The 27,724-nt window shown below is 30.9% G+C and overlaps 1 non-coding gene across 1 annotated transcript; it reads left to right on the top strand.

The window, feature by feature from the left end:
• Window positions 1-5,836: 5,836 nt before the first annotated feature.
• On the top strand, window positions 5,837-5,943 carry LOC114581305. Its single transcript, XR_003703193.1, has one exon. It is a non-coding gene; the product is annotated as a small nucleolar RNA R71 (small nucleolar RNA).
• The last annotated feature ends 21,781 nt before the right edge of the window (window positions 5,944-27,724 follow it).

Raw genomic sequence — 27,724 nt, 5'->3', positions numbered from 1 at the left:
AATTGAAAACTAAAGTGGTATAGGTTACTGTTAAGTGTAAATTATGTATTATTTATTATGTTAAATTTTAGTGAAAATGTGTTATTTTAGTTGTTTTTGTGTAATTATTGTTTAAGAGAAGGCAAAATTCACAAGTATTAAATGAGCACTGTAATGCCCGTAGATTTTGCACTGTAGCGTTATCATATACAATACCCCAGCACTTTAGTTAGACATTGTAGCACTAGCTGCTGTAAAATTTAAGAAAAAATCAACACCTTGATGGAACGAAGGTCAATGTCGTAGTGTTCAATAGCACTACAGCATCTGAATCTCAAGAATTTGAATGTAAGAGCATTGATCATTAAAACAACATAGTGTCATATTGCATTTTCAAATGCCATAGTGCTTAACTTTTCCAACACCCTGGTGGAACAATTACCAAAATGTGGAGCCACACCAACTCAGGTAAAAGACTTATCGATTCAACCATTAATTATGCCAGGTCAACACAGTATCATAACAGAGCAAGCCTAACAACATTGAGACTCTAGTTCATTTTATGATGTCGCGGTGCCAACATTACAAGCACCACAGTGCCTAAGCTTATTTTTGTACTTATCATAAATAAGTTTTTAGTTTGTTTTTGTAAAGTTCTATTATTTTTAGTGGGGTTTTATACTTTTGAGTACTTTTCTTTAGTTTCATCTAAAGTCGAAGGAGGCTAGGGAAGGGTAAGATACATTCATTTGGAGTTTTATCCTATACTATGTAAGCAACTCTATTATTGGAGGAAGAACGAGTGAGTAGAATATCAATTGACTTTTTCTAGTGGCATTTCTTTTATATCTTTTTTCTTATATGAGTGAAATAAATATGAGTTTGTATTTTAGTGTTTTTCATGTCTTACTAAATCTCTAAGTTTTGGGCTAATGATGTAAACAAGACTCTTGTACTTTGAATTATAGTTTATAAACATTTTTAATATCTCATATTCTTGATTTAATATATATATATATATATATATATATATAATATATAATATATATGTGCATAGAAGGAGTATTAAAATGGAATGTTGGGTTACCTAGATATATAATGTTAAATCTTCTAGGATATGGAGATATTATAATTATAGAAAGGCCATAAATATTTTTTTCTCACTCCTATAAGCTTGATCGAGATCCAGGGATGCATATGCTCTGATCCACATCTAAAATTAAGAGTCTAATTAAGGAAACTATGTTATTTTGCATTCATTAGTCCAATACACTTTATTTATGTTAGTATTCAATTTTTTCCAAGTCTTAATTAAGTGATAAAAACTTAAAAATATCCATTTTACATTTAGTAGGATAAATTAAGCATCTAGATTAAATAGTAAAAGTTTAATTGAAATTGAGTAGAACACTTTTTTGAGGGATTGACAGTCTTCTCTATCACTTTATTACTTGATGGACACATATACTTAAGTATTTAGTGGGTGTTCATTATTTTTATATAAAGAATCCAAAGCATATTCGAATTGCATTCTTTCTCAATGTAGCTCATCTCGTTTAGTTCCCAAGACCAATAACAAGCACCCACCATCATTAGGTTATATTTTGCCTATTTCCATTTTTAATAATATGAAAACTTTAGATTTTTTTATTAAAATTATAAAGTCATAATGAAAAATAAGGACAACTTCACATTTGTTAAACTTTTACAATGTAATTATCTATATATTATAAGTATGAGTATTCTTCACATTTTAGAATTTTATCTAAAGATTTTCACTAGATAAATTAAAAGTTTATTATTTTTAGCAAATTAAAAATTATTTTTGACCTCAAAAAATAATGCTCTAGCTTAGTTAGAGCTTCACAATAGTGTTATGAATAATTCCTGATAATTTGGTGAAATTCTAAAATTATAAAATTATTCTTGGTTGTTGAATATATTGGCTACCGATATAGAAAATTTAGGATTTATGCATTTTATTAATTTTTATTTATTTTAATAAAATGCAATTATATGTGCACTAATCTACTTAATATGTGTGATTATAGGGAGTTTTGGATGTTCAAGGAAATTCTATTATGCTAAATGTACTAGGAGCTATAAGGCATTACATTCTGAATATCTGGTGTGCAAAGAATTTGGGAGTCATAGGAGTTTATTTTTTGATGTACTAGTAGAGGGAGTCATAGGGGTCTGAACTCTGATATCTATTTTTATTTGGAGGTATAAGGGCCTGAGAAAAATCTATTACTTTTTTGCTCTGATATATAAAATATTTATTTATATTTTATGCAAAGTTGATTTAACTTTGATTATATGTTAGCATTTCTCTATTTAATATTGTAACTAATTATTAACTTCTCTTAATTTTAGTTAAATGCACTGATTATTTATTAAAATTTAGATTAGCTGTGTGACTTACTGAGTCATCTGGTAAGGAGATAGTTGAGCAGTTGCAATTGTAGGTTTTGATCTTATGAGTATGTATATGTATTTTCTTGTTTATAGATTTGGTATAGTCATGACTATTTTCTACTTTACTCAATTCTTTTTTGTTGCCATATACTGTATTCTAATGATTTTATTGTATATGTATTTTAAATAAATGAAAAGGAGAAATTGTGGATAAGTTATTTTCTATTTCTTGGAAGTGATTTAGTAGCTAAGTTGTCTATTAATACTTGAGAGAAATCTAAAAAGCTCTCCAAAACTTAGATCTTGAGCTTGGTCTGCCTCCATCCTACATGATATGACCTATCTCATTTGAGGGGTTATACTAGGTTGGGTTGTAACAATTCACCCCTCATAAAGATAGCTGAAGGACACCATGTAAAAAGTTTTTAATACTGCTAAAGAACTCATCAACATTAGTCCTTCTGGCTTGTTGTGGACTCACCTCCATTAACTCACATGTGAACAATAGGTGCAAGAGAACTCACCATGAGGCTGAGGAGTTGGAGTAGAAGACTCAATCATTACCAATGCTTATCAGAGCAAGACATTTATTTAGGGCATCCTTTCAGGGTTTCATTTATTATTATAATTTTTATCTTTCTTAGTGTAACATTCCATATATCCCTTGTATACTTATAAATAAATGGTGAATATGTACATTTAAAATACATTCTCTTAATCTTCTTCTTTCCTACTCAGTCACAAGCCTTCGGGTTCTAGTCTGTTGAGCTTGCCTGCTTGTAACATTGTGTATTGCTTACAGAAAAAACATGGATCCAATAGTAGAACAAATATAATAAACTTCATTTGATTTGATTCAAAATTTTTACAATAAAAATGTTGGTTTTTGCTTGGAGAAAGAGAGGAGAATACAATAAAATTTTCAAGGATTGAAACATTCACCTTGAATATGATAGATGTATTAGGATAAATTCCATATTTTCTCATTTCAAAATGCCTTAGGATGTGATGTCTATGGGAATTTTATTTGAAAATTAAATTATTTGGTTATATATTGGATAATGGCCATGGAATATATGACATCTAAATTAGAAAAGTTTAAAAAACATGAACATTTATATTGGAAAAAAAAATTGCAACACATGCAATTATCATAAGATAAAAAATTAAATTATGATTTCAACTAAAAATGATAATAATGAATTTAAATGAAATTGAAATCAAATCATGAATGAATTTTAATAATAAAGAATTTTCAATTTTTGTAAAAAAGGTCATTGTTTGTGAGCTTAGTGTCATGTTATGCAAGGAACATCCTTACATATTCTTTTGTTATAAAAAATATGTTTTAAAGTTTTCTAAAGGCTTGTTCACTCCCTCTTTTCCTCTTGGATAGTGTAAATTATAAATAGAGTCAACAATTGTAAAGAGATATCACTTGCTATGAATACTGAGCTATGTTTGTGAGAAATAAAGAGAACCTAAGAGAAAAAAAGAAGATGATAACTTTATGCAGAATATTCATTTTTGGTGATATATTTCTTGTGGTGATTTTCATATGTAATATATGCATTTATATAAGCCTAAGGTGGTAATACTTTACAACTATATGGATGAGATGTATCAAATTAGTTATAAAGCTATATTGGTGATTTAAGATTCTTTAGTAATGGCTGCTCCCCTTTAGATGTGGAAGTGACTCTCTCTATTAGTCCCCTCGTAAGCTGATGATTCATGTTTAACTATCATCTTGAGTTAAAATAGTTGGAACTAGTAAGTTGAGAGAGGTTTGTCAGAATGTCTGCGAGCTGGTCTTACTAGGTAATTGGTACTACATGAATATCTTGAGATTGAATATGATCACGAATGAAATGATAATATATTTTTATGTATTTTGTTTTAGCATGGAAGATGGTATTATTAGCGAGTGAGAAATCAAAGGTGTTGTCATAACACCAATCAGCTGCTTGAGGTAGCTAAATAAGAAATTCTTTGAGTAAGTGATGAAGCCAAATTATGTTAGTGATGGCAGCTATAAGGGCTCTGTATTTAGCTTTTATTGATTAGTGGGCAACGATGTGTTGCTTCTTGATGCTCCAGGTGATGAGAGTGTAATTGAGGAATGAACAAAATAAAGTGGTAGGTCGCTGAGTGGAAGTATAACTTACCTAATCAGAGTCGAAGGAGGTCAGGATGAGTGATCCTTTATGGATTTGTAGGCCAAAGTGAATTGTTCCTTTGAGATAGTGGAGAAGATGTTTGAGGAGCAGAGAATAATGAGGAATAGGGTTGTGTATGTAGTGACATAGTTGATTTAAGATGAAGGAGAGATTGGGTCAAGTGATGGTGAGATATTGAAGGAAACATATTATATGATGGTATGTGTTTGAGTTGGTGAGAATGGAGTTGGTGGGAGGAGTGGTTGGAGGTTTAAAAGAGGAAATATTGGAGAGGGAGTTGCATTAGTTGAGGTGTACATGTTACAGTATGACAGTGGTGTAGGGGTGTTGGGAGATGAAGTCAGAGTTTTGGTGATGATAAATTTGAAGGCCAAGAAAGTTTGTTGCAAGACTGAGATATTTCATATTGAATTTAGAGATGAGATTATCAATAAGTTGGTATATGGTGGTAACGTTGTTACCTGTGAGGAGTGATGGGGGTGATTGAGTAACCTAAAAAAAATGTAAAAATGATTTAGAACTCTATCAATCCCTAAACAATGCTTAGATTTTCTTTGATATAAAGATTATAAAAATCCCACTTTACATACACAAGTATACATGTTGAATCAAGTAAGATTGTGATATTTTAGAGTATCAATCCTACAAGGAAGAATATTTACAATCAAATACTAGTATTGTCTACTTCAACTATAATAATTATTCTACTCAATAAAAATATATTTTGGTGGAGATTCAATCACTTAATTTAAAATAAAAATAATTAAGTAAAATACTATTTGAATAAATTATTCTAGATTTTTTTTTGAAAGATGCTAAAGAAATAACATTAAAAAGAAACTATTACAACCTACTAATAAATTAGCATTCCTCCTTTAACAAATTAAAAAAATAAGGAGGAATACTACTCAAACTAAAATCATCCCAAAGAAAATCATTATAAAGAGCTATGTTAGTATAAAGATCAACTAACTTATTACAATCACTATCAAAATAATTAAAAATAACATAATTAAAGCCTTTAAGACAAATAATATTCTCCTATTGATTATCCACTACATGATATTTAGAAATCTTCGACCAACAACTCTCTTAGGATTCACTCTATTAGCAGGCCACTGTAAATTATTTGTTTCCATTTCTTTAATTAATTAATAAACATCTTCAAAAGGCTTTGACATCAAAGAACCTCCAACTGCAGCAACAATTATATCTCTAAGGGATCTTACCAAAAAGTTTGAATTACTAACCAATTAGGTAATGCATGGTGAGGGAAATTTTTAAGCATCTCCTTGAATCTCTCCTAACTCACATAAATACATTCTTCTTTTAACTGAGTAAAAGAAGTAATATCATTTCTAAGTTTGATTGTGTTATAAGATGGGAAATACTTTCTTATAAATTTATGGGCCAACTCATTTTATGTGGTAATAGAGCATAGAGGTAAAGAATTTAACCACATTTTTTTCTTATCTCTTAGAGAAAATGGGAATAATCTAAGTCTAATAGCATCATCACTAATACCATTATACATTAATATTGTATAATTTTCTAAGAAACTTGTTAAATATAGGTTAGGGTCTTCAGTAGGAGTTTCCTCAAACTGAGAATTCTATTCCATCTAAATGATCGCAGGTTTTAATTTAAAATTATTTGCTTGGATGGAAAGTTTATTTATGCTTTGGTGAATTCTATCTACTAAAGGATTTGAAAAATCCTTAAGAGGTCTAGAATGAATTAAGTTTTGAATAGGGTTGGTCGTTACAAAAATCTTTTAGGTGGTTCTAATTTTTGAAAGGGCTCTCTCAATTTCAAAATCAAAATTTAAATGTGACTTCTCTCTATGTCTTGTAAGAACGTAACCAAATTTTTGTAATTAGTAAATTAAAATAAAAAAATATAATAGGAGTAATTATGCAATTGATTCAATAATATAATAAATTTGCAAATAAAATAAAATTTTCTACGGTAATGTTGCCAAAAACTTTATGGGGAAATAGATTAACCTAAAGAACTATGAAAATGATTTAGGACTCTATCAATCCCTAAATAATGCTTAGGTTTTTTTTTTGATATAAAAAATATAAAATTTGTACTTAATATATGCAAGTATACATACCAAATCAAATAATATAATGATAGAGTATAGTATCGATCACACGAAGAAGAATATTTACTTGCAAATACTAATACTATCTACTTAAACTAAAATGATTATCCTGCTCAATAAAAATACATTTTGGTGGAGATTCAATTATTTATTTAAAAAATAAATAAATTAAATACTATTTGGATAAATTATTTTGGATTGATGGAATATATATACAATATATTTTTTAATGATTCTCTTTTATGTTGATACTATTCAAAACATATGCATCACTGAATACTTAGTTAGGTATGAAAATATAAAGGATAGATTAAATCTTCAAACCTCAATACCATTCTAAACTCCAATAGTCTATCACTCTATGAGAATCTTAGAAGATTAAGTAAAATATGTACTATTAAAACCCCCTAATGATAATTCATCTTTATAAATTTAATATATGACAAGCACTATGCCTATGCTTGCCTCATACCAATCCAAAATACATGGTTGTGCCAGCTTTTTTATTCCTAGGCTCTATATTACACATGATATTAACTACACATATGGTCATTGTATATAATAAATGAGGATATGGTATATACTATCATTAATTTCATAATAAAAGTTACAATAATAATTGATATATCCTCTTAAGGGAAGAAGATATGAATCATTGCTGATTATTTAAAAATTACGATAACGATAATTAATTTTGATTTAAATTTTCCTAAATATAATTAATTAAGATTTTGAAAAACTTGATATGAGTTTCTAAATCTCCTATGAGCACAATCCCTTATAGTTAATTATATCATAGAAAAGTGACATTTCTTACGAATACTCTCGATTAAAATAAAAGGTAAAAATTTTATTTTGAATTTTCAAAGATTGATCTCAAAGGATCGAGGCTTGAATTTCAACTGGGATTAAATCAAGATTGAATAATTATTTTTGGAAGTTAAAGGGGGAGTGGTAAGAGGTGTTTGGAATTCTGAAATAATTTAGAAATACCCTAACCTATCCTATATGTTAGACTTGAATTCTGTATTGAAGAGAATTTTTTAATTTGAATAAAAATTTTAATATAATGTTGGGATTATATTCCCAGAAAAGTTGAGGTCTTATAGTCTGAACCTGTCTTAGAACTTAAGTCTAAATTGGGCATTGAAAAATGAGTAACTCAAACCTAGCTAATGTAGTGAAAATTTGGACTTACCTTGGTCTAGATTGGGGTGCTAGCTAACCACCTAATCACTTAAAACCCATGAATTCGACCTTTAATGCAAAGTGGTAGGGATGTTTAATTAAGTTTAGATGAGTTGGGGCTGACATTTAGAGTTGATTCTAATTGGCTCATTAACTTATATTGGGTAAATTGATGCTTGAAAGTAAAAATGCAATTAAAATTTAGACACTTTTATATTTGTATCTAATGCAATGCTTGTTAGTTGACTCGATAAATGCTTAAATCAAATATGAAGTAATTTTAAAAAGGCATAAAAATTAGTTTTTTCCTAAAGATTGCACAACTTTCTCTTGACTGGACTGCATCTTAATATGTCAGGTGGCCTACTAGAACCCATATGCAAGAAGGTGCCTAACACGGAAGAGAAGGTTAAAATATGATGCATGAGACCCTCAACATTTTGAGCTTACTTCTTAAAATTATTATATTTTCTATCTGAGCTTAAAATTTTTAAATTTAATTAAGGTAGAAAATATTTTATCATTTCCTTATGAGCCTCTGATCGGATTCCAAGCTAAATAAAATTATGACATGCAACAACAAAAATTTAAGAAAACCAAGCAATCTTAATAGTAATTAAAATAAATAATTAATCAAATCAAATCAAATTAATTAAATAAATTTAATAGTCCATCTCGCAAGTGCCACTTAATATTATAATTGAGGGTCTTCAAAAAGTAAAGTGGTTTGGTACCACTCATAACAACCTAGATTCTACTCCAAAAAATTAAGTGACTTTGAGAATGAGATTTTTCTCGATCTTCATTTCTTCTTCCTTATGCAAGCTCCTTAGATTCATCGAATATGGATATCCAAATGAAAAGAAACTTTCCCCTAAAAGGGGTATTTTCTTTTCTCTTTGAGTTCTCAAAGTATCATAATATGGGTATCCAAATGAAGAGGGACTCTCCCCTAGGGGATGTCTCCCTTCTGTTTAGATTCTAGATTGGATATCTATCCCATCTCAAATTATCACTTTAATAATTACAACTCAATTGAATTTAAATTACATTACATGAAAAGGAAAAATCTAGACTCGAACAACCTGTAGGATTATCCTAGGAAATTAATATTTAAATAATCTCAAGCAGTTATATAATAAAATTAAAACTCTCAAGCCAACCACACTTTGTCATGTTCTTTTAATTTTTAAAGGGAACATAACATTCTGAAGCACCTGTAGAAAACATCATCAATTTTTAAAAGCTTAATTTTTTTACTTGCCCCCTTTAATTTTAATATCCTATATGAGCATGCCACATGCATAAGATTGTATTAGCATTTAAATCATTCCTAACCTAAGGGTAAATCTAATGCTCAACACATCAATATATAGATTATAAAAATTAAATAAACAATCACATCAATTAGTAAATTTTCAAAAAATATGAAGTGAAAAATAGAAATGCCCAGCACATAATAGTTAGAAAATAAAACACCGGTCTAGCCTAAAACTAGAGTTGGTTGTCCTAGCAAACTATCAAAGGTGTGTGAGGTAGGCTGTGTGATTTAGATATATCATGTTATTTGATGTTTTGGTTCATTGAAGGATTAAAATAATTTTTATTCAAATTAAAATATTAATGTTTTAAACTTGATTTTAAAATATATTTAAATGTTAAATGATCACTACCTTTGTTAAACAAAGGGCATGAAGTTTATTTCACCCTCTTTGGTGCTAAGTCAATAGCCTCGTAGACCCGGGTTACCTAGTAGTAATATGTATAAATTAACTAGCTTGATTGATTAAAGGTTTAGAAGTTGATAAATTTTACTTAAAATGATTAGATACTGGTTTTAATGTTGGATTAAAGTTTTCTAAACTTTTAAATTAAATATTGATTTTTAAGGACTATTTGAATTATTTAAATGCATTAATTAAAGGGGTCAAATTTTGACTTTTTGATTAAAGTTGATTTTTGGAATTTTAATATTTTTCTTAAATACTAGACCTTAAGATAAATAATTAAACTATAAGTTTGCTAAAACTTTCTAGAATTATTTTATGATTTTTCAAAGTTTGGTTAATTAATTGATTTTTTTTAATTATTAAATTAGGATGGTTTTGATTATTTTAATCCAAAATCATCCTAAATTGCATGGAATCACTACCAATGGTTAGGGATGACCAATGGGAGTGTTTTTAGGTGTTTACAATTTATAATAATTTAATATAATTTTATTTAATTAAATATTGATTTTCACTAAAATAATTAAAGTAAAATTAAAGGTCCAGTGATGAGGCTTTTATTTTTCCTAAGAAGATGATCAAATTTTGGTAATTTTTATATATTGTTTATATTTTTTTATTTAATTTGGATTTATTATAATTTTTTAAAGTTTTTGGGTCCCTAAAAAGGTTAAATTTTGACTTATTTAATTTTCTATCTAATTACCTTCAAATTCAATGAAATTTAAACATATAGTGTATAATGTCACTAAGTTCACTGTGTTTAATTTTCATGCCCATTGGGTGTGTGCATACTTTCCAAGAATGTTTCTAAGTTGATTAGATCATGTCCTTAATTATTTTTCCTATGTGTCACTAGTGTTCATTTAGGTTACGATCTTTGTCCAGCTTACCCTAATATTGATAGAAGCATACCACATAAATTAGATAGTATAATTCTAATAATTTAGAAAGTTATGAATTTTTAAAGCTTTGGGTTCAAAATGGACCCATCACTTTGTAAATTCACCTCAGAACAATCCACTGAGCATTTTGACCCAGGAAAAATGTAGGGCATGCCTAAGATGATAAAAAATATTTCATCAAAAGTTGTGTCCAATTTGACCACTGGATTGTGAGAAAATTGGAATGTGATCTAACTCAAATATCTCACAATCCATTGGTCAAATTAACTTAAATTTAATTTTAATAAATATTATATGTCAACACCTTTTACATGACACCAAAAATACTTAATTTGGTGAAAAATTGATTTTCCATGAATTTTAGAAGTTATGGGCTATAAAATTCAATTTTAATTCAATTTATGTCAAAATCAGCATCGACTTCATCGATTGATGGCGACATGGCACTGCATCACATGCCACACATCGACCCTGGCGGATCCACTTAACTATGTTAGATCGCTAAATCTGACGGTTGATTTCGACCGCAGATAATTTGATGGCTAAAAATGGCCATATCACCCTCCACGACCATGTGTTAACTCGTGTTTGAATCTGATCGTAATATTTGACCATCTGATACAATGTGGACCATCTAATTACATGCTAATCTTGATTAGACGGTCAGAATTGTGCCATAATGGTTAGTTCAAAAATGAACTAAAAATTGAAATGCCCGTTTCTCTCAAAATACCTTCCAAATTAGATGAAATTTGAAACACGTTAAGGGTAACATAATCTTACAATACGTGGAGTTTGAAGGCTCCATGTATTATAGATTTTCTGTATTTTTAAATTGAATTCTAAACTAAAATTTGAGATAACTTTCAATCCAGTGGATGGATTTAGATGTTTTTGGGCTTATTGGAAAGTTAATGAGATCCTCTACAACTTCACTGAAGGGCTTAGAAGATTTTGATGGCTAGATTAAAATCTGTTATATCAAATACTCTTCCTCTCTCTTTATATCTCTCTCTCTTCTCAAAATGGGGTTTTGAGCTTGGAAAAGGGTGGTATAAAGGTTTGGGAAGTCTTAGAAATAGCTGGAGAGGTTGGATGATGAATGGGATGGGCTCAAGGCTGCAAAAATTAGAATTTTTAGATAAGATGAAGTAGGTCTAAAGCTTTGAGTTAAATGTAATATTATCTGTTCATCCTAATGATTACTAGTATTAATTGAGAGAGAGAGGCCTTGGGTTATTACCAAGTAACCATCACAGCCATCCAAATGCATGGAGAGGACATGTATTGATGAGAAGTGCATGAGTTGAATGTTTAAGCATTTTTTACCACTCTAAGTATCCATGTATACTATTTGACCAATCAACTTGCCATATGGGCTAGTGAGTTGGCATCTGAGGATTCCTTGAGTGCTAGAGTGAAGAGTTGAAGGGGGTTTAATGGTTAGGAATTGAAATTTAAATGCTTTGAAGGAAATTTCAAGTAGTTTGACCAAGTCTTGTTATGCTGTCTTGGTTAACTAGACTTGACTTTGATTGAACAAAAATTGGGGTGTGTTAATCTCATGAGTTGGAGTTATTTTGAGGTTTGATAAGGGTCTGAAATAATCAAATTGAAGTTTAAGTGAATTGAGTACATGTATTTGAGTATTTGACCAAATTATCAAAGTTTGACCAATTCAAGCCTATATTATTTGACTCATGCTAGTTTTAAAAATATTTGAGGCATTAAATAGAATATATTTGAGGGGTTAAAGACATTAATTTGATTAAATGAGTTGGATTGACCTATTTAACTCTTAAGGGGTTATTGGGTCAACCGGATTTACCTAGAATTTGAGTTTAGATCAAACAAGTTTGGTTTGATATTTGAAATCTGTTAAAAGTGGTCTCATGCAAAGAGGAGGCCATTTAGTTTGAAATGATTGTTCAAACCCATAAGGGGTATTTTAGTCATTTTGACCCTTGGTCAACTGGGGGTCAAAGTTGGTCTACAAAAATGTAGTTTAGTACTTAAAAAGTCATAATCAAAGGTCTAGATATGATTAGAGCATTTGGTGAATGCTCCAAGGTCAAATTCCAATTGTTGACAACTCTAGTGGCATATGCTATAAATATTTGAAGATTTTACAATATTTTGGATTTCAATCAATTTTTTGGGTTAGAGACCTCTGATTGAGCATAAATTTGGGAGTAAACCCTAGCGACATGCCTAATCAATATATAATTGATATATCATGAATTAAGGGTCATTTGATTGGGGTTTAAAGTGTTTAAAAATCACTAAAAAAAGGCTTTCAAGATAGGGCCTTTGAATCTTGAATTTTGGTCTGAATTTTTGGGTTTGAGCTATATTTTGGGTTTGATTAATTAAATTGGAATTATCCAAGTCATTTACAATCAACTGAATGATTTTTTTTAATTAAATAAGGTTGAAGCTAGATTATAAAATGATTTGAAAGTTGGATTGAGGTTTGAACTAGAGTTCGAATATTGAACTGGATTAAAGTCTGGATTTGATTGAACCGAAGCTCTAAATGATTAAAACTTTGATGAATATCAATCATCATATCAATATGTAAAGATTAGGATGGGTCCCTATGACCTCATGAAAAAATGAGGTCAATAATATATTAAAAATATCATGAAATTATTAAAGAAGAGAATTCATTAGTACTCTACATTCCATTTACACAAGTGATCCAAAACTAAAGAATTTAGCTAAACATGAAAATAAGTGAAACAAATTTATTTTCATTAATTACACAAACTAAAAAAAGTATATAAGAAACGATATCTCTGGATGGGTTCAATGATCTCCTCAACGCTCCTCCTTGAACTTACAAAATTAATTTCACAAATACAAGTCAAGCACTCTAATGGAATGTATCTAGTACTTCTCAGAATTCCCTTAGTTGTCACTCCTTAGGAAAAAAAATTAAAAAATACTATAAGACTAAAATTAAACATGTGACTAAACACATATACTAATATTATAAACATACAATTTATAAAAAATATAGAAAATTGATTCTGGCACTACGACACTCATGACACTTATACCATGACAACCATAAAATGAATTAACACTACAGTGTTGAAGGGTTTCCTACGCTGTGGTGCTTATTGATATTAACCCTTCAATAATTAATGTGTCGGTTCACTAGCAGATCATATCCTAAATAGTTACAACTATAGAGCCATGGCACTGCTGATGGTTGGGCACTGCAGCATCTATATGGCACTCACCTTGACTTGGCAACACTAAAATTTGACACTGTGACGTTATGTATATAAAGACTAGGCTTTACGGTGCTAACTCCTCCAATGTTGTGGTGCTATTAAATAGAGATTGAGCGCCACCATGTCCATATTTGGGTGCTTCAACAGTGTCAATGATGGCATTGCGATGGTATTATGTTCGATGACATGACGTTATACCATACTTGAAAATTGTACAAATTTTCTATATTTTTCTACACAAACACAACTAAAATAATACTTTTCACTGACAAATTAACACATATATTATAGCATTATTTACACTTATCAAGGAGTATTTTATCAATGTAGATTAGAAGGTAAAGTCAAATATTATTTTGGTTGAAGACGAGGAGTGAGGGATTAACTTTACTATGTTTGAAGCTAATAGGAAGGTGTGTAGAAAATGTGTAGAACCATTAGTGTGGAGCTTACTTAGACTGTACAAAGCTTTTTGGAGAAGGAAAACATGATTTGGTTGTTGAACATCTTTGAAAGAGGTTAGTGCATGAAAATTATTTTGGTGAGGTTACCATGAAGGAAGGCATTGGTGACATCGAGTTGATGTATTTTCTAGTTTGTGTTAAGGTGATAGTAAAGAGGATGCAAATGGATGACATTTTAGAGATCGGGTTGAAGGTTTCATTGTAGTACAAGCCATATTCCTGGCGATGACCTTGGGTGATCAGGCGAGCTTTGAAGGGGGAAATGTGCCATCTGAGTGTCTTTCAATGCAAAAAGTCCACTAACAGTTGAGTATAGGATGATTGAATGGGGGAGGAACTAAGATTCCAGTACCTTATTTTTAATGAGCTAGGCATTCAATCGATTATAGACTTATTAGAGGGGAGAGGAACTGGGATTCATTATTGATATAGAGTATCTAGTTATTCAAGAAGGGTTAAGATTAAATTTGGCTTTTTGTACCTAGCATTAAATGTAGTATAACAGAGATGAAGTGGAATATTGAGGAATAATTATTACTAACTATATTTATAGATTAGGTTATCTTAACAGCCTCAGCTCAATCATAATTAGCAAAGCAGTAAGTTCAAGACATTCAGGCTAAATAGGCAAACCCTAATATAAGGTGCCTCGAAGATATCTCAAAGTGCATTTCACCAAATGAAAATATCGTGAGAGTGTAGAATTCATATATTGGCAGAATTTATTGACAACAAAATATATTTTAGGCATTATGATTGTAAGATATTATAGCGAGCCAACCAATATTTTATATAACTTATGATCTTGAAGAGTAGCCGAAGGAGCAATTCAAGGAGATAATTTAGAAGTTATAGAAGTACTGACAGGTTTACAGTCAGCCATGCTGACCATTGAAAGAATGGAAACAACAGATAGTTCTTAATGAAGGATAAGACCTGTATGAAATTTTGTAAATTGATACCAAGAAAATGCGATGGAGTGCTAAGGTGTTTAAGCTGCAATCTTCATTTAAGGTCATTAAAGAGGGCAAAAACCTTAGTAGAATTATTGCTATAGATAAGAATATCATCAACATATAAAAGCAGATAAATACAAGTGTCGTGATTGCGGTGAAAAAATGTTGGATCAGCAACATTAGCTTTAAAGCCCCAATGCAAATATGATTAGTGAATGTAGAAAATCATTGCCGAGGTGCCTGCTTTAAGTCATATAAAGCTTTGTATAAATGAAAAACATAAGAGGGGTAATGGGATCTTGAAAACCTTGCGGTTGTGGCATAAAATAGTGTCCAAGAGGGCCCATGAAGGAAAGTATTTGATATATCAAATTGATGAATTCTCCAAAGAAATTGTAACAAAAGAAGAACGAAAATACAAATTGTGGGAATTTTAGCCACGGGGACAAATGTTTCATGATAGTCAATACCAAATTCTTATCTATGTACTTGAGCAACAAGTCTAGTTTTAAAATGAGTGATGTATCCATCAACATGCTAATTAATTCTACATAGTATTTTGCAGCTAAGTATATTCTGATCATGTGGGGGAGTAACTAATTGCCATGTGCCTTGAGTTTGTAAGTCTTGAAGCTCTTCAGATATAGCCTTATGCCATTGAGGAAGTTTAACCACAATAGAGTAATATGAAGGTTCACCCTGATTTGAGAATAACGATACAAATTAAGTAGAGTACAAGGTTTAAGTTGAATTGTCTTTAAACATGTGATCACGGGATACAAAATAGGGATGGACGGCTGATTTGGAGAAGATGCTGAAGAAAGATTAGGCACTTTAGGAAGAGAATCACTTGAAGTCTGTAGAAGATTAGGTGTAGAAGATGGTAAATGAGAGTGTGAAACTGGAGACTGGATTGGAGTGTAGATTGTGCTTTTAGAAGATGTGGATATGAAGGAAAATGGCACCAATGTTAATGGAGGTAGAGTCGAGGATTAGTATGGAACGTTGGAGTTGGTGGATAGATGAGATACATACTATAAAAGAAAAAAAAAAAAACATGCTGTTGGAAGAGAATGTGATGAGAAGTGATGACTTTGTGAGTGTGGGGATTAAAATTTTTATAATCTTTATAGTTTCCATGATATCTGATGTAAATGCATATAATGGAATTGGGTAATAGTTTGTGTTGAAGATGAGGAGGTGAGATAGTGTAGCAGCAGTAGCAAAATACATGAAGGTGAGCATATGATAGAGGGTTGAGAAAAAAACATAAATTGGTGATAATAAATGAGTAGTAAGAGATGGCAAAAGATTGATGAAATAGGAAGAGGATAAGGCTGCTGAGATCCAAAAACTATAGGGAAGACTGACATCTAGTAAAAGAGTATGTATGGATTCAATGATGTGTCTATGCTTGCATTCAGCCACACTATTTTGCTCAGGTATGTAAGGGCATCTTAGTTAATGAGTTATGTCATATTTCATGAGAGAAAAGGTAATAGCTTTGCTAGTGAATTCTCCACCACCACCACTTCTAAAAGTAATGATGGAGTGGACAAGATATTTTTCAATGGTAGTTTTAAACTGAATAAACTTAAGTAGTTTTTTAGATTTATGCAGAATAGGAAACATTCAACAATAATGAGAGAAATCATCCACAACTAGAACATAATAGTGATAGCCATGAATAGATGGAACTAGGATGTACCCCCAAAACTCAGAATGTATTAATTGTAATGGATTATATTTAACAAAACTAGAAGATAAAAAAGGTAATCTATGATATTTAGTTTGATTACATGTATTGCATGACAAAATGGATAAACTTGGTTGTAATTTGCGAATGATGAAGATAATAGCATGATGAGGATGCCCTAAGCATTTGTGCCAAACATCTATAAAGGAGTTGGGAGTAACTAAAGCAGGAATAGTAGATGCACTTGATGGTAACCACATAAGGTATAGTTCATTATGGTTGCGAGCTTGAAGAAGAGTTTGATTGCTCTTCAAATCCTTTAGCTAAAAATTTGTAGCATTAAAGGAAAGTGAGAACAAATTGTTAGAAAGAAATTTTTGGACAGGGAGAAGATTATGGATAAGAGAAGGGACATGATAGTGAGGTTAAAGTTAGAGCTTATGTGTGGGAGTCGAACGCAAATCTTGGCCGATGGTAGCAATCTGAAGTTGCTGCCCATTACCAACATAGATATGCTTGGCACTATAATATGGTTTAGGATTATTTAAGTTATATATATTGATAGTAAGATGGGAAGATGCACTAGTGTCCAAGAACCATTCTTGAGATGGTTTGTGACGTGGGGATACAATACAAGCATTGAATGCAGAGTACTGAAGGCTATTGATATATGAGATATGTGTGAAAACAATAGTGAACAATGATATGACCCCTTCTTCTGGAAAATTTGGCATTCACTTAGTGATGTAGGGAAAAGAGCACCCAAATTTGAGCCAGATCAACCACCACTATAGCTAGACAAATCATGGGAAGCAACATAAGGAGAAATGCAACCATGAGAGTGTCCTCTTACGGTGACTAGAGAAGGTTGAGGGTCTGAAGATTCATAAATCTATACTTCTCAAAGTGCTTTGGCAATAAGATTAACCTCTTAACTACACAATAATGAATATAAATCATCTATACTAAGAGGTTATAATTTTTTTTCAAATTGCAATTTTAAACACATGATTAGATGTTAATAAATAATTTAAGGCACATAGGATTATGTCCTTAGGATCTAGTTTGTTTCCCATAGCAGGGATTGCATCCACTTTTTCTTTAACAGTAGATTTATACTGAGTCATAGTTTGATCCTTCACAGTTAGGTTTTGAAGCTCACTTTTAAGTTGTAAGATGTGATATCAATTTAACAATTCTAGTTGTTTATCAAGAGTTTCCCAAAGTTCTATAGAGGTGTACAGGTTCAACACATGATAGTAAGAACGAGGAAATGACATAATATAAAACTATTGTAAGATTTTGATCTATTAACACCCAATGATTATGGATAAGTTTGGGAGAGGGCATGCATATGTAGTAAGAGTATACTTGGAACATTGAGGAATAGATCTAGTGAGAAATTTATCAAAACCATTTGTAATAAAAACTTTAAGGATTTGAGATCGCCAGATAAGATGATTATCTATAGTAACGAGAGAGTTGATCATTCTCTTCTCATTGTTTATAAGAAAACTAATCTGAGCTTAAATGTGAATCTCGACCATAAGAGGATTGTTACTGCTTGGATCTCTAGCTTCCTATGAAGATTAATCTCAATATGAACTATTCATTGGTGAAGATACACGAATAAAAAGTGGTGAAGCTCAAAAACTCTAATACCAAGAAAGTTAATATAACAAAGCTTTATGCATGAAAGCAGAAGAACTATCTATTACAAAAAAAAATCTCTCATTATTTCTCATGTATTTATTCACTACTATAAGTCTCTATAGTGCTGCAAGTTATACATGCTAAGGCTAGTCTATCACACGGTTAATAGAAGAGAAATTAATTATGCAAGAAGGGATTAGATTAAATTAGGCCTATTACTAGTAGTGGCTTATGTAGTACAATAGAGAGTAAGTGAAATATTAAGGAATAATTATTACCAACTATATTTATATATTAGGTTGTCTTAAAAGTTCGGTGGTGGAGGAGTTGGAGATAATGCTGTAAGCTGATGATATTAAAGGTGGAGGTAATTTATAAGAGGTATCAGGAGGGGTAAGTTGGTCTGATGAACATTTATGTGAAAAGGTATGAAGTGTGGAGGTTGGCATTAGTAGTAGGGGGTTCAAAAATTATTGGGAAGGGGGATTTGTAGGTGGGCCTGAAGAGTGGAAAAATGTAAATGTGTCTTCATTAAATGTTACATGCCTTGAGATATGCATTTGACCAATGATAGGATTTAGGCTTATGAGCTGTAGAGTATCCATCAAAAACGCATGTGTTGGATCGAGGAGAGAGAGCTTGTGTCTCATGTGTGGAGGTATCCAGGGAAAACAGGCCAACCAAATGTGCACAAATTATAATATTATGGTTTTTTATTATAGAGGAGATGAAATGGGGATTAATTTTTTGTGTTGGTGGAGGGTGTGAAGTTAATAAGATAGTTTGTACGTAGAAGGGTCTCCAACCACAGGGTGTAGGGAAGATGTGCAACATTAGTAGAGTTCAAGTGGTGTCAAGGTGGTGATGGTGTTTATGTTCGGCAAGGCCATTTTTTTGTAGGGTATATAGGAAACTAATTTGATGAAGAATTCCATTTGTTTAAAGGTAGTTGTGGAGAGTGGTGTTGATGTATTCTTTGTCGTCTTCCGTACGAAGACATTTAATTTAAATTGTAAGTTGATTTTTAATAAGATTTTTTAAATTAATGAAAAGACAAGTAACTTTTATTTTATTGAGCATTAGGAAGACCCATGTAAAATGAGAGTAGTCTTTACTAAATATAACATAATATTTGAAACCTTTAATAGAAGCAAGGGGGGAAGCACCCCATACATAGGCTTACAAATAATAGTCTATGGCCCTTGGAGGAGAAAAACTAAAAAGAAAAAAGAATAGAAAGTGATTTATTTTTTTAGAGATTGTAGTGAGGACTTTTCAATGACGGTGACCAAGTCGATGATGCCACCGTAGAGCTGTTATTATGATGACTATAGATATAGAATGAGAGGAGGTTAGTGGGGTTGTTGGAATAAGATAAATATCATTACAACACAAACCATTATGGAGAATGCTGTTTGTCTTTAGGTCTTAGATTTTGTATTTGGAAGAATCAAATGAAATGGAGATGTTGTTGTTAACAGTAAGATTGGAAACCTATAAGATATTATGGGCTAGACAGGGTATGTAAAGAACTGTGAGAATGGAGAGCTTATTAGTTTGAGTAGGTGAAAGCCCCTGACCATAATGTGTTATAGAAAATAAGCCACCATTGCCAATGAGAATCTGATTTGAGCCTTGATAGGCAGTGGGTTATAGAATGTTGGTCAGATTGTTAGTGAGAAGGGAGGATGAACATGAGTATATGTAATATTCGGGTTACTATTGGGAGGATGATGTTATCACAGCTTTAATGGAGGAGGGTTGGAAGGGGTTGTGTAGTTGAGATTGAGGAGATGGTAACAAGCTGGGGCAAAGTGACCTCATTTTTTTAGATATGAAAAATAGGGATTGGTGGTTACACTATTGTTGGGGTTGAAAAGTGTTTTGAAAAGGGAAATTTGAAAATTTAGTTTTCTTTCAAAATTTTAAATTAGAATTTTAGCCTCAAAGTCAAATATATCATTAAAAATGATATATCATCCCGAGGGGTGAATATATCATTCCTTAATGGGTTTATATAATGAAACTGAAAATCTCATCCCTATTATAATAGTGAAATTGAAGGGAGAACTACATATGACCCCGAATAGTTGAAATGAGGTTCCACATGAATTTAGTTATCATAACCTAGATGAAGAAGAATCATTAATTTTATATTCTAAAACACTACAATAAATAATATATTTCCCCGAGGGAAGAAGATATCACTTATCATCGATCATCCAAACATGACGATAATGATCTTCGTTGATTTTAATTCTCCCAAAGAATACTAATTGAGTTTTGATAATTGATTTTTAAAAAATATATGTGGGTTCTAAATCTCCTATGAGAGTAAGCCCAAGTACTTAATTATATCATAAGAAATTGGGGTCTCCTATGAATACTCTCGATTAAAACAATGACATAAATTTTATTTATATATTTTCTAAGAGTGACATAAAAGGAGGTGGATTTAGAGTTTCAACAGGGAATAGATAAAATTTCGAACACTTATTTTTAGAGGTCAAAGGGAGAAGGATATGAGACACTTTGGGATTATGAAATAATTCAGAAGTGTCTCAACATAAACTAAGTGTTAGGCTTTAAGTTTTAGATTGAGAGGATATTTAATTTGAGTTAATCATTTTATTAAAAATTTGGGATTGTATTCCTGAATATTAGGATCTCATAATTCAGAATCTACCCCAAATCCTAAATCTAAAATGGACATTAGACCACATTAGCCTAAACCTAGGTAATGTAATACAAAATCTGGACTTTTCCTAGCTTAGAATGGGGAGCCAGATAACCATCTAGTCGATTAAAATCCATGAGTCCGATCATTTTTAAGAGAGAGTGGTAGGGACATTGTTAATCAAAGTTTTGAGGATTTAGGGCAGACATCTAAAGAACATCCTAAATGGCCCCTTGACTTATATAGGGTGAAAATGCTTAAAGAAAGTGCAATTAAAATTTTAGACACTTTTAAATTTATTTCCAATGTAATGCATGCTAATTGACTCAATTAAATGCATAAAATGCATATGAAGCAATTTTAAAAATGCTGAAAATCATATTTTCCTTAGAGTTTGCATAACATCCCCTTGATAGATCTGCACCATCAAAGGTCAGATGGTCTGCCAGAACCCGCAAGTGGGGAGGTGCCTAACAAAGTGAAGAAGGTAAAAATATGATTAAGCTAACTCCCAATAGTCCCGAGCTTACTTCATAGATCGTTAAAGTTACTATATTATCCTTGAAATTTTAATTAATATAAATAGAAAGAGTTTCTAATATACCCTCACAAGCCTCCACGTATCCAGGCTAAAGCTAAAATGATATGGAATTGCCAAAAAACTAGAAAAAGCAGGTAACCCTAATCATAATTAAATTAAATCAAGCAGATTAAATAATCAAAGTACTTACATAAAGTAATGTCCATATACAAAATTCCCCTTTATTACAACCCAAAATTTACATAAATTAAAAGTGTCAAGGAATCACTAACAATAAACCCGAATTAGAATATTAGGAATGACATGAGTTAATTTTGAGTGAGATACTCTTTGTATTCAAATCCTCATCCTTCTCTTCTTTGGGTTCCTTGTATTTGTTGTATCTTCAAACCTAAATGAAAAGGAAAACTCTGCCCCCAAAGGGGAGGTTATTCTTTCCACTTTAGATAGTGAAATGATCTAAATTTGGGCTTCTAAATGGAAACGACCCTCCCCCGAGGGATGTCCTTTTCTCTTCAAAATTCATGTTTGGAACTACGTATCCTGACTCAAATGTCTAACTTTAACAACTATTAATCTTTAAACAAATTACATCAATATTAAAATGAAAAAACTAAACTCTCTTCCAGGGTTATCCTAAGCATTTAAAATCAAATAAATCCCAAGTAGTTTATATTTATGCATTAAATTAAAAAATCAGCCACACTTGGCCATGCTCTTTTGATTTCAATGGGAACTTGAGAAATTTTAGCACATGTATAGGAATTCATCACTTAAATTATTAAATTTTCCCCCATTGATTTATAACCCTATATGAGCTTGGCCACTTGCAGAAACCTTAGTGAGTAACCAGATTCTTCCTAACCTAAGGTATTCTATCGCCCATCATATCAATTCACAGATTACAGGTAAAGTAAGTAAATATTCACATCAACCAATTTTCAATCACAGCATGTAATAAAAACTCAAAAAACCCAGCAAACAACAGTAAAAGTAAGCATCGGCCTAGCCTAGACTAGAGTTAGTTGTCCTAGCCAACTATCAAAAGTACATGAGATAGGTCATGTGGCTTGGATATGTCATAAACTAGGCGATTTGTTAAAGTTCTACAGTGTTCGGATTTGTTAAAGGTCGAAGGAGAAATTTATGTTTGAGTATAAATATCAGTGTATTAAAGCTTATTTTGAGCATATTTAAATTATTAAATGGTTACTACCTTTGTTGTTCATCAGGGTTATGAAATTTATTTACCTTCCTTGGGGCTAATTTAAAAGCCTCATCGACCCGGGATACCTAGTAGAAATTATGGTTAATTAAGTTGATTTAGTTGTTTGATGAATTTAAATTAGATGTATTCATTATTGGTTTGAATAGTTAAATTAATTTTTTTTGAAATTTTAAACGAATTATTGAATTTTAGGAATTTTGGAGTTACTCAAATTATTTAAATGTGTTAATTAAGGGGTTAAAAGTTAGCTTTTGAATTTAAAGTGACTTCTATTTTTTTTTTTAATTTTTCTCAAATATTAGACCTTAAGAAGAGCAACTAGACTCTAAGTTTGCGAGTTTGCTCAATTTGAAATTTTCTACATTTAGGTATGATTTTTTAAAGTTTTGACCTAGTTTTAAACTACAATTGATCAGAGAGTTGACTTTTTTTACTTTGACTTTATTTTAGAGGTTTAATATTTTTTGAAAATATTAGATTTTAATTAAGGTTGAATGGATTTGAGTTTAAAAAAATTTAATTTTTTTAGAATTACTGGTGATTATTAAAGTTTCGGTATTTTTGGGATTTTTAAAATTATTTAATTAAGGGGATTTTTAGATTTTGATCCAAAACAATCCCAAAAATATTGGAATCACTTCCAACAGAAAAAAAAGACCTAAGGGGATGTTTCCAAGTATTTAGAAATTTTTTAGAATTTTAAATATTATTAATTAGTTAATCTAATTAATTTTTTTTCTTAAAAATTAACTTAATGTTAAATTAGAGGTTTGATCATACGGATTTTAATTTTCATAGATTAAGGGTTCAGTTATGAAGAATTAAAAACATTATGTGAATTTTTAGGATTTAATATGAATTAATTATGAATTAATTCAGGAAAAAGATGAGGGGATTTTGGGTTCCCTAGTTGGTGGAGCAAATGGGCACCAATTCCAGTCCAGTATCTCTAGTTTGGGATTTTGATGATGACAAATATTATTAATTGAATTGTTATTTTTGTCATTAAATATTTTAGATATTTATTTTATCTGTGAGCACTAATATGATAGGTAAGACATACGCTGCTCAAGGCTACTTAAAGCTCAAGAATGGGCAGAATAGTAAAGACAAGTAACAAGGTTTATAATTTTACTTTTATTTATTTTTTATTTCTTAAGTGTGACCACATAAGAGTGTATGTAATTGGGTGACTATTTATACACACATAGGGGGAGTGATATGAATTTAAAAGTCAAAATTTTTTGTATTATTCATACTGTATAACTTACAATCATACTGTATAATTAATATATAAAGAATAGGCTTAACGGCTAATTGAACAATTAGTTTCTATGAACTAATCATATTGCATGATCATGATCGTACGGTACGATTTATTAAGATCTAAAAATCTTAATCGCCAGATTAATTTAAGTAAAATTTTAAAATTTGATTTTTTGAACTAATCATACTATACAATATGAATCATATCGTATGAATATTTGAAATATTTTTAAAATTAACCCTCATAATTTAATTAATGATAGCCAATTATATTGTACGATATTGATCGTACCAAATCATTAGCATAGACAAAATTTGGTCTTCCCGAAGATCGTACCAAATGAAATAATGATTGTTGAACTAATCGTACCATACGATTTTAATATTATACTAGATGACCTTTTTGAAATCAATTAAGTGTATTGTATGATGAGAGAAGTATGAGATGATTAGCTAAGATAATTTTCAATCATCCCAAGAATAATTCTATACAAATACAAGAAATTAATTAGGTTATACTGGATGACATATGGATCTTACTGTATGATGTATTCAAATAAATTGAATAGTTCATTTGAATTATTGTTTATATTGTACTAAATGGGACTAGTTTTGAACTGATCAAACTTTACAAACTAGAATTGTACTATACGAACAGTGACAACTAACTTAATTTTTAAAGGTTTCTAGAAGCCCAATACTTAAGCATATTTTAAAGATTCTCTTTATAATGAGGAGAGGATTGTGTGACTACAGAAGATACTCTGAAAGAGAAGCTTTTTAGAAATTCAGGGTTTGAGAAGAAGAACAATGTGAGGTTGAGCGTGGGGGAGAAGTGTGAGGGGATCATATGGTTTCTCCTAGCTAGCTACACCCTTACTCCTCCTATAGCCTTGGTGAGTCTTTGGAAGCTCTTTATGGAGAGAGGCTTCTAGGTGAAGTCCTTGAGGTACTCTGCCTTCTCTAGGAGGGAGAAAAAAGAGCTGAGGTACTCTGCCATCTCCAAGAGGGAGAAAAATGAATCAAGGTCTACTGCCATCATCAGGAGGGTGATATAGCGTCTTACTTCCACCACATCAGATTTTGTGAAAGTGATTCTGTAAGGGCTTCTCTACCTTATTATGGGATCAAAAGGAGAGCCAGTTTTCTTTAGTGCAAATTCTTGGAGCAGAGGACTCTGGGAGTGAATGTAGGTCAAAGTTGACTAAACCACTATAAAAATCTCTGGTGTGTTTTTTCCTTTTTTCAATTTTATATTTCCTACATTTTATTTCCATTATAACTACTAGAGAAAATTGTTGATTATTGCTTAGGTTCATAAATCAAGATATCATCATAGTTAAATTAATTTTTTGATAAACTTGTTTGCTTCAGAAAGTAATTAAAATATGGTATTTTTAATCTTTGAAAACATTTTAAAAATATTATCATTGATATTTTAAGTTAAGAATTTTTTAATTACTAATTTACCCACCCCCCCAATTTGCGAGCTTCGGGCAAGTTCCTTAAGGTCTAACAACCTTCACAAACTTTCAAGTGGTATCAGAGCGGGTTTCAAAAATAAGTTTTTAGAAAACTTTTGAAGAATGATTAATGGCTTATTTTGGTAATCATAACACTACAGAGGGTTATTCTATAACCCGTCCACCATTATTTGAAAATATTATTTTGATTTCTAGAAAATACTCTTGTCTACTTTTTAATAAACAATTGACTATAAAATTTGTCATATGATTCAAACTAGTTATTCACTTCCATCGCATATAGTTAATGGTATCAAAATTGATATTCCTTTTAATAAATGGAATAATGAGGATAGGGAACTCGCACAGTTAAATGCTAAATGTTTGAATTATTTATTTTGTGCTTTAAAATTTGAAGATTATATATGAGTTTCTATATGCACTACGGGAAACAAGATTTGAGATAGATTATGCATCACCTATGAGGAAATAGTGAAGTAAAATAGTCTAGGCTAAACATATTATTGCATGACTATGAACTCTTTTGCATGAAACTTAGCGAGATTGTATCTAAAATGTACACTAGGTTCTCCCATATAGTTTCATCCTTACATACACTTGGTAGAGAACTATCAAACTCTGATAAAGTTAATAAGATTCAATACTGCATACTTAGTTCTTATGATGCCATGATAACTGCAATCACTAAATCTAAAGACTTGAATATTTATTTCATTGACAATTTGTTTGGGTCACTCATTGCCTACGAGCAAGGATTGAGTCAAAGGTAAAGAGATGCATGAGAGAAGAAGGAGAGAATAGTAGCACTCATAGCAAATAATTCGAATAGTGATAGTTTTGCAATGGAGGATGATGATGACATAGCCTTAATGACATGATAATTCAAGAGTTTTTTTTAAAATAAAATAGATATGTCATCAGTATGATTGGAGTAAAGGTAAAAGCAACAAAAATGTTAAGGCTTCTTTTGACATTATTTTCTTCGAGTGCAGGAAACTAGGTCACCTCTGAGATGACTGACCCAACCTAAAGACTCACCTTATCAAGGAGAAGGGTGAAGAGAAGAAAAAGTTTAAGAGGGGCAAACAAAAGACATTGAAAGCTTTTTGTGTTGACTCCACCTCAGAATCATCAAAAATAGAGGTGGATGAGGAAGTAACATACATGTGTCTTATGGATGATGATAATTTTGACAAATTAGATTAAGATGAGGTATGTCAACTTTCCTATGATGCATTACTCATAATTTTTTAAAATATTCATGATTCGTATAGGAAGCTGAAAAAGATGCATGTTAGTCTTAATAGTGAATTACCTATTTTGCAAAAAGAGCATGTTAGTATAGATAATTATCACATGACCTTGATTGATGAGTATGATGCCTTAAACAAGAAGTATATCGACTTAACTAATGCACATAAATCCTTGAAAATATTATATATTGAACTAGAAAACTTATTTAAGGAACTAAAAAAACTTGCATGTCATAGATAGTAGTGAGTATTCATTAAAACTAGAACTGGCAAGCTATGAGAATAATAATGAATTTTTTAGAGAAAAAGTCATTTCACTTGAGAACAATAAACCATCACCCATATTAGCTCATTGGTACAACCCCTCAACATAGTATGTATCACCTAAACCTATGAGAAGGAACCATAACTCACATAGGTTAGTAAATCCATTTTCTGGTGTTAGGTGTGACTCTTATGGCATGTTAAGTTACATAGCCCATACTTGTACAGTCCACCATATGACACATCTTGTGTGGAGACCTAAATTGCATTCATCACAGCATATCATGCATTCATCTCATTCAATTAGGTGTAAGGTGGAACCCAAACTAGCTAGAGATATGCATTCATCATAGCATATCACGCATTCATTCTCATACGTAATGAAGACTCTTAGCAACATCACCCAAAAAAACCTAGTTAGAGGTATACCTAAGTTTGTGATTTTGATGATTACAAATATTATTAATTAAATTGTAGCTTTTCTCATTAA

This window comes from Dendrobium catenatum, unplaced genomic scaffold, assembly GCF_001605985.2.
Source record: "Dendrobium catenatum unplaced genomic scaffold, ASM160598v2 fragScaff_scaffold_151, whole genome shotgun sequence".
NCBI lineage: Eukaryota > Viridiplantae > Streptophyta > Magnoliopsida > Asparagales > Orchidaceae > Dendrobium > Dendrobium catenatum.
Note: the sequence above shows the minus strand (reverse complement) of the source record. Positions and strands in the feature narration are given on the sequence as shown.